This window comes from Protomyctophum bolini, assembly GCF_963924005.1.
Source record: "Protomyctophum bolini genome assembly, chromosome: 1".
Classification (NCBI taxonomy): Eukaryota; Metazoa; Chordata; class Actinopteri; order Myctophiformes; family Myctophidae; genus Protomyctophum; species Protomyctophum bolini.
Genome location: NC_137862.1, coordinates 55,667,126 through 55,679,522, shown reverse-complemented (window position 1 = coordinate 55,679,522; position 12,397 = coordinate 55,667,126).

Sequence of the window (12,397 nt, the reverse complement as noted above, 5' to 3'; positions counted from 1 at the left end):
CCGGGCACCACCGGGTGGACATCAGGTGCCGGAGGATGCCCCGGGGGAAAGTCCATATCTCCTGCCACAAAGTCAAAGTCAGTGTTAGCCCACATACCTGCGGCCGCAAGCGGCATCATGGGTGCGGGAGCCTCTGGCTCCATAGCAGCAGGTGACGGCACTCGCCGAAGGCGACTGGCATGCCAGCGCGAGCCGTCGGACAGGCGGAAGGTGGCAGGCCCCAGCTGGTCGGTGACTTGCATAGGCGCGGACCAGAAGGACTGCAGTTTGTGGCCCCGGTGGGCGCGGCGGATGCGGACCCAGTCCAAGGCCGCGAAGGACGGGGCCTTCACTCTCCGTGTCTTGTCGAAGCGCTCCTTCATCCGACGTTGCTGTCTGCGGACTCTGTTGCGTCCTCGAGCCGGAGGAGACACCGGCCCAGAAGCCCTCAGTCGATGCAAAGGCAGCTGCAGCAACTGGTAGTGGAATGCTGCGATGCTCTGTAGTGCAGGAGCGTGCGGCAAAGAGCTGTAGAGAAGGGGAAGCCATCGGCCAGGTGTGCTCTGATGCCATTCTTCAGAGTCTGGTTGAGTCTCTCCACCCCCCCGTTCGCCTCGGGGTGGTAGAATGCTGTACGGATGTGCTTAATGCCCCTGTCTCCCAGGAAGGCAGCAAACTCTGCAGAGATGAACTGGGGCCCATTGTCCATTGTAATGGCCGTAGGATGGCCCCACTGAGAGAAGAGCGAGTCCAGGAACTCGGTCACCACGCGGGTGGTCACCGTCCCAGTAGAGAACACCTCAGGCCACTTGGAATGAAGGTCGTACACCACCACCATAAAACGTTGGTGGTGGGGGACCGCATGGAGCTCCCCGCAGATGTCGAGCTGGAGGTGCTCCCAAGGCTTGGCTGGCCAGCGCAGCGGCGGCGGGGCGGGCGGGCCGGTCTTGCCACTCAGAAGACAAGCTGTACAGTCCCTCACTAAAACCTCGATGTCCCTGTCAATGCCAGGCCACCATACCAGGCCACGACAACGCTGCTTCACACGTACGATGCCCAGATGACCCTCGTGGGCCATGGCCAGGACACATGCTCGCAGGCCGTCCGGTATTACAGTGCAGAGCCCACGGGATACGCAGACGTCGTTCCAGCAGGATAACTCGTCCTTGACCCGGTGGAAGGGAACCAGCTCGTCCGACAGCTTCGCGGGCCACCCCGAGCGAATAAAGGTGCGGAGCTGGGAGAGCACCGGGTCCTGTTCAGAGGCTGTCTGGAGCTCTTGAAGCGACACCGTGGACTGGAGCGGAGAGTGGAGCATCTGGATGAGGCCCTGCTCAGCGGAGTCCGGACTAGGATCGGGCGAAGGGCCAGGGGTGGCCCGTGACAGCAGGTCTGCCACGACATTTTCTCGACCTGGAGTGAACTGCAGGGTGAAATTATATTGCTGGAGCCGCTCCGCCCAGCGATGGATCCTGAGTGGCCTATGTCCTGTGCCAGAAGTTGCGAGCAGAGCTGTGAGAGCCTGGTGATCCGTGCGCAATGTGAAGTGTCGGCCATACACATACATGTGCCAACGCTCGCTCGCCCAGATGCAAGCTAAGGCCTCCCGTTCCCCCACCGAGTACTTCTGCTCCGCCGAGCTGAGAGCCCGAGAGGCAAAGGCGATGGGCCGCTCAACGCCGTCGTGGATCTGGGATAGCACAGCCCCCAGCGCCGTGTTGGAAGCGTCACAGGTGAGCAGCGTGGGGCTTGCGAGGTCAAAGTGGGCGAGCACTGGGGGAGAGGTCAGCTGGACTTTGAGCCGCCGGACGGCGTCCGAGCAGGCGGGGGTCCAAACCCATTCCGCGTCCTTTTTTAACCGCTCACGCAGCGGGGACGTGGTGGCTGAATACTGAGGCAGAAAACGCAAATAGTAGGCCGTCATTCCCAGGAACGAGGCTACTTGAGCTGGACAGGCAGGCTCAGGGAGGCGTAGCACAGCCTCCACATTAGACTGAAGTGGACGGAGGCCCTTGGCATTCAGGCGGAACCCCACAAATTCTATCTCAGGTACGGCGAAGACACATTTGTCGCCGTTCAGAGTGAGGTGATGGCTGGTGAGGACACGGAGGACTTGGCGAAGGCGCTCATCGTGGACTGCAGGCGTCGGGCCATGGATGACGAAATCTTCCAAGTAAATGACTACTGGAGTGCGTGCTAGAATGGTGGCCATGATCTTCTGAAAACAGCTGGGGGCATCCTTGTGAACTGAAACACCCCCATGTGTGTGACGAACGCAGTGAGGTTACGGCTGTTGGGGTGTAGCGGAACCTGCATATAGCCCTGCCGGAGATCCAGCTTCGTGAAAATGGTGGAGCCATAGAACTGTGTGGTCAGTTCTTCTGCCGTAGGCAGCGGATACTTGTCAGGGATGACGGCCCTGTACACTGCCTTGAGGTCGATGCACAGGCGCAGCTTCCCAGTCTTCTTACGCACCGCCACCAGATTAGAAATCCATGGTGATGCGTTGACGGGCTCGATGATGCCTGCCTCCAAGAGGTTGCTGAGTTCCCCAGCCACCTCGTCACGCAGGGCCAGAGGGACGCGACGTAGGGGCTGGATGACAGGGTGCACCTCAGTGTTCAGAAGGGGCTGGTGGTTGAAGGCAGTTAGGCAGCCCAGTCCCGTGAACAGTCCAGGCCACAGAGAATCGACGTGGTGGATAGTAAGCCCGCTGTAATCCATGAGCACAAACCCTAGGTCAGTGAACAGGTCCAGGCCCATGAGATTGGCGCCGTGGCTTGCGACCTGGAATGTGAATGAGTCCACAGTCTTAGTGCCATAACACACCGTGGGGCTGAAGGTGCCCACGATATCAATCCTGGAATTACCGTAACCTTTTAGGGGTACCTTGGATGGTGCAGCCAGCTTGTGGTGTGGGAAAAACTGTGTGACTGTGGCTGCATTCAAGAGGGAGGCGTTCGCCCCGGTGTCGAGCAATAACGGCAGGCACACGCCATCCAGCTCCACCGTACACACTTTAAATGGCCGGCGAGCAGTACTCACAGAGTGTATGGTGGTTGTAGGTGAAGGGTCAGCAGCTGAGAAAGTCTGCCGTGAGGTGGCGGCTGGAGTAGAACGGCAAACTTTAGAAAAGTGGTTTTGTTTCCCACAACGTTGACAACGCCGCCCCCTGGCGGGACAATTCTTGGCTCTTGAATCATGCGATGACGAGCCGCAGTTACCGCAGCGCTGACCTGAGGGACGCTGTCGTCCCGCATAGTTTATGTGGGAAGCATCCAGGAGAGGGTCAGGGCTAGAAGAACGTGATGAAGACTCGACCTGCTGTGCTGTAAGTCCAGGCAGTGGAGATGAGGCACTAGCCAATTGTGTGGCAAAACCTGCAGCTGTCTCGATTTGAAAAGCTATTTCCACAGCCCTATTGAGCGTCAGATCATCTGGGGACATTATCAATTTCTCACGAACCTTTGGGTTATTTGTGTGCTCCGCCAGCTGGTCCCGGATCAGTTCGTCTTGTAATGCACCAAACTTGCATAGGCTGGCCAAGCCCCTCAGATCAGCCACATATTGGTGAGCCGTCTCACCCACACGTTGTCGGCGCTGGCGAAATGGTCGGACAGGAGTTTGACACAGTCATTATATCTCGCGGCAGTCCCGAGGGTGGCGAGGATCCGTTGTCCCTCTGCGCCAAGACAGTGAACCAGAATGGCTTTTGGCCGCGCGTCGCTCACATCTGTTAGTCCCAAAGCCGCGATGTAGTTTTCAAACGAATCATGCCAGCGAGTCCAAGGTATAGGAGGCTCGGCTGGGAACGGCAAGAAGGCGGGAGGCGGTGAGAGCGTCAGCTCCATCCTCGTCGTCAATGTTATATTGGAGAATAACGTACTACTATAACCATGAACTGAAAAGGTACAACTTTACTGTAAGCTTGGGTGTGGACCGGCAACCACATTACAAACCGGTGTTCTGTGTGAAGAGCAGCATCAGGCAACAGAAACATAACAACACAGCCTTACGGCAGCAGCCCTTTACGTTACTGTCGTAACCACATGTGACGTGAAGTGCTATACATAACACTCCCCACTTCTCAGGTGGCCACTCCTGATTACCACTGAAGTGTGAGGGAAAACAAGAGCAAAGCCCAAGGCCTCTTCAACTCACCAGTTGTGTCCCAAATGACAGTCCCTTAGTTGAGTGATGTCATGCATGCAGGCACGCACGCACGCACGCACAAGGTTGAAACATTTCAATAACACCAATTAAATATCACATGGTTCAATGCCTTGGCAAGTTAGCTGATCTTATCGTTTATTGTTTATTTGACAAGACTGTCAATAGCGTAAGTTTAATGCCTTTTATCCTGATGTCCAGTTTCCCTGTCTACAATGATGTGACATGAAGAGTGTTTGTGTGGGTAGAGTGTGTTTGTGCAGTAACTAGGCTAGGTTTTGTGACCTGCATTGTGTGTGTGTGTGTGTGTGTGTGTGTGTGTGTGTGTGTGTGTGTGTGTGTGTGTGTGTGCGTGCGTGTGCGTGCGTGCGTGCATTACATAAAATACACAGATGCATTGAAATATAAAATGCATTCACATAAACACAGCAACAGTGATCATCAACAGTGGGGAAAAGGTGAACTACCGGTATTTAAACATTTTCTTATTAAAATGTCCACAGCAGTCTGCACAAACGAAGTTTTGTAACCTTTCTTTTTAGCAAATGTTGCCCTAAGCCCGATGGCAACAAGTCAAATTCAGAGCGAAGAGGTTGGGTAGAATCATTGTAAATCTGAATAGCTTTTTTGGTCATGGTATGGAGCAGTTGTATATGTCCTGAAGTTGCAATGGTTTGTCTCCAATGATCTTACTTGCCTGGTTGACTACCTGGGTGGGTTTGTTTTTATCTCTAACTGAGAGATTCCCAAACCAGGACACGATGTTAAAAGTGAGAACACTCTCAGTAAGTGATCTATAGACCTATAGGTCAGGGTGTGTTTACTAGCATTAAAACTTCCCAGTTTCCTGAGAGGATTAAGCCGCTGCGTTGCCTTTTTGTAGATGTTATCTGCCGTCTGAAAGGTGAGTTGGCAACCAAGGCCATGTCATCAGCGTACTTTATGACGGAGAAGTCTTTGTTGTGGAAAATAACAGAGGGGATAAAACGCACTCCTGTGGAATGCCAGTATTTAGGACAAGGCAGTCAGACAGAGTGTTATTAATACAGACTCGTTGGGGTCTCTCTCTCTCTCTCCTTAATCCACAGAATGACATTACTACTGACGTTCAGGTCACACAGGGGTCAGTGACCTGACACGCCAAAAAAAGTGTGACTCTTCCTGATAATATTTGCTATATGTAATCCATAAACATTAATGGTTTCATCATTAATAAAGGTATGATTTTTTCACTATTTGGAACGTCACACGAAATGATTTAGTGTCACACCGTATGATCATATCATACCATGTGAGAGGACGCTGGCGCTTGTTGGACGCCGCTTCTCCATCTGAGTTTTTAGATTAGTTTTAGATCTAGTTTTCTACGTTATTTAGCAACTCTTTTTTGCTCTGTTTTAATCGTTCTCTTGTCTGCTATTTTTAAAACTTTTCAACTTGACTCATCCCATTCTGGCTTCAGTCGGATTGTTTACTCACCTGCTGGCTCCACCGATTTGCTTTACGAAATTACCCAGACTTCTTCTATCGGTCCCGGTGCGGTTCTAGCCCTTGTTGGCTGGGACCAGTTTTCCCCGAGTCGACTGCATCGCTGTTTTATTTCGCTGTTTTATTCGACTGTTTTATTGTATTTTTTGCCATGCTGTTGATCCTCCTGCTGTTTCTGTCGCCTCTCCACCACTGCCTTTGGTCAACAACTGTGCGATCATCGGCTAGCGACCGCAGGCTAACATCCACCCCAGCTGGCATGTCACGAAAATATTCCGCATCACAACTTCTCCAACTCAACAACAACAACACAACTCCGCCTTGCATCACAGCGATTAAAAAGCTTAGATTATTACGACGGCCACGATACATCCACCGAAGTACCTGCAGAAAGTTCAATTACTCCCGATCTGACCACCACTCCATCGCTTCACTCTGGACACCCCAACGCACTGCCCCTGTGGACGTACTACGTCATCACCATCACAATAACAGACCACACGTGCGCTCTGCCTGTCTACAGCCACTGACCAAAGCGCCCCAACCCCCCCAATCTCAATCACACCTCAAATTATCTCTGTTTAACACCCGGTTATTTAACTTAAAATAACTCATTCTCTGTGAACATATAAAGGAAAATAACATTGACTTTATCTGTTTAACTGAAACTGCAAAAGCCCCTGGATTATTTCTCACTCAATAAAACCACACCCCCTGGATACGCATACATGGACAAACCACGCCCTGAGGGACGGCGTGGTGGTGGAATAGCCTTAATACACAAACAACACATCAAAATCAGTCCAATTAATATTCCTGTTCCCTCCTCATTTGAGCATCTCACCTTCAAACTGTCTGGTCCCAAACCCCTGGTCACAGCAGTCATATACCGCCCGCCCAAACCCAACCCTGCATTCCCCTCCCAATTATCTGAATACCTCACACAGCTTACTGCCATCTCTCCATCCATTCTGCTGACTGGAGATCTTAATTTTCACGTGGACTCACCTGAATGCCAACGTGCCGTTGAATTCCTGGACATTTTAAAAAATTTCAATTTCACCCAACATGTACATTTTCCCACCCACAAAAATGGACACACTTTGGATCTGATCTGCACCACTGGAATAACCACCAATAACCTCATCAGCACAGACCTTGGCTCCACCATCTCTGACCATCTGGCTCTTACTATGGACATTGATACCCCCACCCCCCTCATTAAGCAAAAACGCTCCTGTTACGGTGCGTGTCAAAGTAGAACCCAAATGCAGGCAACACAGGCAGAGTACTTTGCAAGAGTTTAATGATGACGAAACATAAGGCGAAGGCTTACATAAAGTGAAGCAGGCAGGCAAAAACCATAAATCCAAGGCAGGTCAAAGGTAAACAAGGAGTAACAAGTAACAAAGTCCAAAACAACGCAGAGGGTCCAACCTGAGGAACACTCAGGAAAAATGTACTGAAAGGCAGGAGTCCGGAAAAACACACTAACAATAGGTTATACTCTAGCAAAGAATGAGCAGAATGAGTCCAGTCTTATGGGTGGAGGCGCAGGTGAGTAGTGAGAGGGGAACAATTGGGCTGATGAGACAGTTGGAGACAGGTGAAACAAAGGGAGGGGGGAGTGGCCAAAGTGGAAAGATGGACAGGCAGGGAGCCAGACCATAACAGTACCCCCCCCTCAAGGGGCGGATTCCAGACGTCCCACGACCTTGACCAGGAACGAGCAGGGTGGGTGGAGGGGGTCTGGAGGAGGGAGACTGTCATGGCACCAGAGCAAAGGGATCTGTGAACATTAACCTCAGGCGGACGGCCTGGAGGGTGGACCAGGAGTGAGCAGGAGACATCTGGTGGGCGGCCTGGGGGTAGAGACGAGACAGAGGAGGCACAGTCTGGAGGGCGGCCAGCATGCCAAGACGAGAGGGTGGAGGAGTCATCCGGAGGACGGCCAGGGGGCAGAGATGAGACAGCAGAGGCATCAGGAGGCCACTCAGACCCCCAAGACTGCACAGGAGAGGGATCTGGAGAATGACCAGACGGTGCCACCCAGGAGGCCGGCGAGGTCTGCAGGACCGCCCAGGACGAAGATCTTTGGACCAACTCCGCTGCAGCTGGAGGCGACGCCACAGGGGATGCTGCTGGCTCTAGACACAAGGCTGCAGACAGAGTTCTGGGCAGCCTGGGCACTGGGGCGCTGAATTGCGGAGCCTCAGTGGAAGCAAGCTGGAGGTCCTCAGAAAGCTGCAGCGGCGAAACCTCAGAGGAGAGCTGCAGCGGCGAGGCCTCGGAGGAGAGCTGCAGCGGCGAAACCTCGGAGGAGAGCTGCAGCTGCGAGACCTCGGAGAGCTGCGGTGGCGAAACCTCAGAGGAGAGCTGCAGCGGCGAGGCGTCGGGGGAGAGCTGCAGCGGCGAGACCTCGGAGGAGAGCTGCAGCGGCGAGACCTCGGAGGAGAGCTGCAGTGGCGAAGACTCGGAGGAGGAGAGCTGCAGTGGCGAAGACTCGGAGGAGGAGAGCTGCAGCGGCGAGACCTCGGAGGAGAGCTGCAGCGGCGAGGCCTCGGAGGCGAGCTGCAGCGGCGAGGCCTCGGAGGAGAGCTGTAGCGGCGAGACCTCGGAGGAGAGCTGCAGTGTAGAATCCTCAGAGGGGAGCTGCAGTGTGAAATCCTCAGAGGAAAACTGCAGTGTAGAATCCGCAGAGGAAAGCTGCAGTGTAGGATCCTCAGAGGAGGAGAACTGCAGCGGAGAAGCCCCCGAGGTGAGCTGCAGCGGTGAGACCTAAGAGGAGGTGAGCTGCAGCGGTGAGACCTTGGAGGAGAGCTGCAGCGGAGAAACCTCGGAGGAGAGCTGCAGCGGCGAAGACTCGGAGGAGAGCTGCAGCGGCGAGGCCTCGGAGGTGAGCTGCAGCGGCGAGGCCTTGGAGGAGAGCTGCAGCGGCGAGACCTCGGAGGAGGGAATCTGCAGCGGTGAGACCTCAGAGGTGAGCTGCAGCGGAGAAGCCCCCGAGGTGAACTGCAGCGGCGAGACCTCGGAGGAGAGCTGCAGCGGCGAGACCTCGGAGGAGGGAATCTGCAGCGGTGAGACCTCAGAGGTGAACTGCAGCGGCGAGACCTCGGAGGAGAACTGCAGCGGTGACACCTCAGAGGAGAACTGCAGCGGTGACACATCAGAGGAGAACTGCAGCGGTGAGACCTCAGAGTTGAGCTGCAGCGGTGACCCCTCAGAGGGGAACTGCAGCAGTGAGACCTCGGAGGAGGGAATCTGCAGCGGTGAGACCTCAGAGGTGAGCTGCAGCGGTGACACCTCAGAGGAGAGCTGCAGCGGTGACACCTCAGAGGAGAACTGCAGCGGTGACACCTCAGAGGAGAACTGCAGCGGTGAGACCTCAGAGAACTGCAGCGGTGACACCTCAGAGAACTGCAGCGGTGACACCTCAGAGAACTGCAGCGGTGACACCTCAGAGAACTGCAGCGGTGACACCTCAGAGGAGGAGAACTGCAGCGGTGGCACCTCAGAGGAGAGCTGCAGCGGTGGCACCTCAGAGAACTGCAGCGGTGACACCACAGAGGAGAACTGCAGCGGTGGCACCTCAGAGGAGGAGAACTGCAGCGGTGACACCTCAGAGGAGAGCTGCAGCGGTGGCACCTCAGAGGAGAGCTGCAGCGGTGACACCTCAGAGGAGAACTGCAGCGGTGACACCTCAGAGGAGAGCTGCAGCTGTGACACCACAGAGGAGAGCTGCAGCGGTGACACCACAGAGGAGAGCTGCAGCTGTGACACCACAGAGGAGAGCTGCAGCGGTGACACCACAGAGGAGAGCTGCAGCGGTGACACCACAGAGGAGAGCTGCAGCGGTGACACCACAGAGGAGAGCTGCAGCGGTGACACCACAGAGGAGAGCTGCAGCTGTGACACCACAGAGGAGAGCTGCAGCTGTGACACCACAGAGGAGAGCTGCAGCGGTGACACCTCAGAGGAGGAGAACTGCAGCGGTGACACCTCAGAGGAGAGCTGCAGCGGTGGCACCTCAGAGGAGAGCTGCAGCGGTGACACCTCAGAGGAGAACTGCAGCGGTGACACCTCAGAGGAGAGCTGCAGCGGTGACACCTCAGAGGAGAGCTGCAGCGGTGACACCACAGAGGAGAGCTGCAGCGGTGACACCACAGAGGAGAGCTGCAGCTGTGACACCACAGAGGAGAGCTGCAGCGGTGACACCTCAGAGGAGAGCTGCAGCGGCGAAGACTCGGAGGCGAGCTGCGGCGGCGAAGACTCGGAGGCGAGCTGCGGCGGCGAAGACTCGGAGGCGAGCTGCGGCGGCGAAGACTCGGAGGCGAGCTGCAGTGTAGAATCCTCAGAGGAAAGCTGCAGTGTAGAATCCTCAGAGGAAAGCTGCAGTGTAGAATCCTCAGAGGAGAGCTGCAGCGGAGAAGCCTCGGAGGAGGAGAGCTGCAGTGTAGGATTCTCAGAGGAAAACTGCAGTGTAAAATCCTCAGAGGGGAGCTGCAGTGTATAATCCACAGAGGAAAACTGCAGTGTAGAATCCTGGTGATATAGGGGGCCATGGCGACCACACCTTCTCCTGGCATGCCCACGGTTCCCCACCCTGTCAGGACAGGCTGGCTGGGCTGGCTTGGTGGCCAGGTGACCCAGGGGGACACCTCCCCGCTTGTTGAAACTACGGGGACCCCCACCTGCCAGGCGGGTGCCATAAAAAGGACCTTGGGCATGCAGTGAATCAACAGGATTGAGGCAGGCAATAGCTGGAGATGGGGGATGGGTGCTAGCAGGCTGGTTGCTAGTCAATTGGGGGCTACCAGTCCTGGGCTCCCGATGAACAGAAACAGGGTGAGTACGTAGCTGCTTAGGGGGCTTGTGACAGGCAGGCTGAAGGGCCACAAAACCAAGCCTAAGTGACTGCCGAGCTGGCTGGGAAGCAACATGAACAGAACTAGACTGCATAAAGTCTCTGAGCAGAATGAGTCCAGTCTTATGGGTGGAGGCTGATAGGGGAAGTTGGCGCAGGTGAGTAGTGAGAGGGGAACAATTGGGCTGATGAGGCAGTTGGAGACAGGTGTGTGTAGAAACAAAGGGAGGGGGGAGTGGCCAAAGTGGAAAGATGGACAGGCAGGGAGCCAGACCATAACAGCTCCATATCATTCCGGAACCTCAAATCAATTGATCCCTCCTCTCTCTCCTCCTTACTGTCTGACACCATATCAGACTCCACCTCCAACACCCCCCCAACTGAACTTGTCAACAACTACAACAATGCACTCTCCTCCTGCCTCAATCAACTTTCCCCCACAAAAACCAAACCTGTTTCCTACACCCACTCTGCCCCCTGGTATAATGATCATCTCCACCAACTCAAAAAACAGGGCCGCCAACTGGAACGGCTCGTGAAGAAAACAGGTCTCACTGTTCACTCCCAGGCTTACATACTGCATCAGGAACAATACAAAAACGCCCTAAATAGTTCACGTACCTCCCACTACTCATCCGTCATTCAATCCGGCAGCAATAATCCAAAGTCACTATTCTCCACCATCAACAAACTCCTCAAGCCTATGGACACCATCACCACCTCATTCACTGCCACTAAATGTGAAACATTCCTGTCATATTTTCAGTCAAAGGTTGACGCCATACACACAGACCTGGCCGCCTCTCCCACCTCCACACCTGATTTTGAACCTGCCTCCCCTCTTTTCCCCAGCCACTCACTCACTTCCTTTACTGAAATAACTGCAGCCAACCTCTCCTCCATAACCTCCGGCATGAAAACCTCCACCTGCATTCTCGATCCTATCCCCTCCACCTTAGTTATTGCCTGTCTCCCTGTTCTCTCGCCACTCATCACCACCATAATAAACACCTCCCTGTCCACTGGTCACGTTCCCCCTGCTCTCAAACTTGCTGCCATCACCCCAATACTAAAAAAGCCTGGACTTGACCCCGACTCCTCCAGCAACTACCGGCCCATTTCTAACCTCCCCTTCCTCTCCAAAATCCTGGAACGCACTGTTGCATCTCAGCTCAAATCACACATAACCTTTACGAATCATTTCAATCCGGTTTCCGTTCACTTCACAGTACTGAAACTGCACTCACAAAAGTCACCAACGACATCCTCCTGTCTGCCGACTCTGGTCACCTCTCCATCCTCATCCTCCTCGACCTCAGCGCTGCCTTTGACACCATCAGCCACTCCATCCTCATCACCCGTCTCCAGTTTTCCCTCGGTTTAACCGGCACTGCCCTTTCCTGGTTGGCATCCTACCTCTCCGATCGACAACAATTCATCTCCATCAATAACTGCAACTCTTCCACTGCCCCAGTTACCCACGGTGTCCCCCAGGGCTCAGTACTTGGTCCCCTCCTCTTCATCATATACATCCTCCCTCTAGGTCAGATCCTCCGTCACCATGGACTTCAGTTCCACTCCTACGCCGATGACACACAGCTGTACCTTTCCACCAAAGCCATCACCCCAACCACCCACTCCACTCTCACTGCCTGCCTCACAGATATTAAAACGTGGATGCAAAAGAACTTTCTCAAACTAAACTGCAATAAATCGGAAATCATCATCATCGGTCCCAACTCCCTCACCAATTCCACCCAAGGTTTTTCACTGAACATTGATGGATCCACTGTTACACCCTCCACCCGCATCCGCAACCTTGGTATAATTTTTGACCCCACCCTTTCATTCCTCCCCCATGTTAACCAAGTCACCAAAACCGCCTTCTTTCACCTA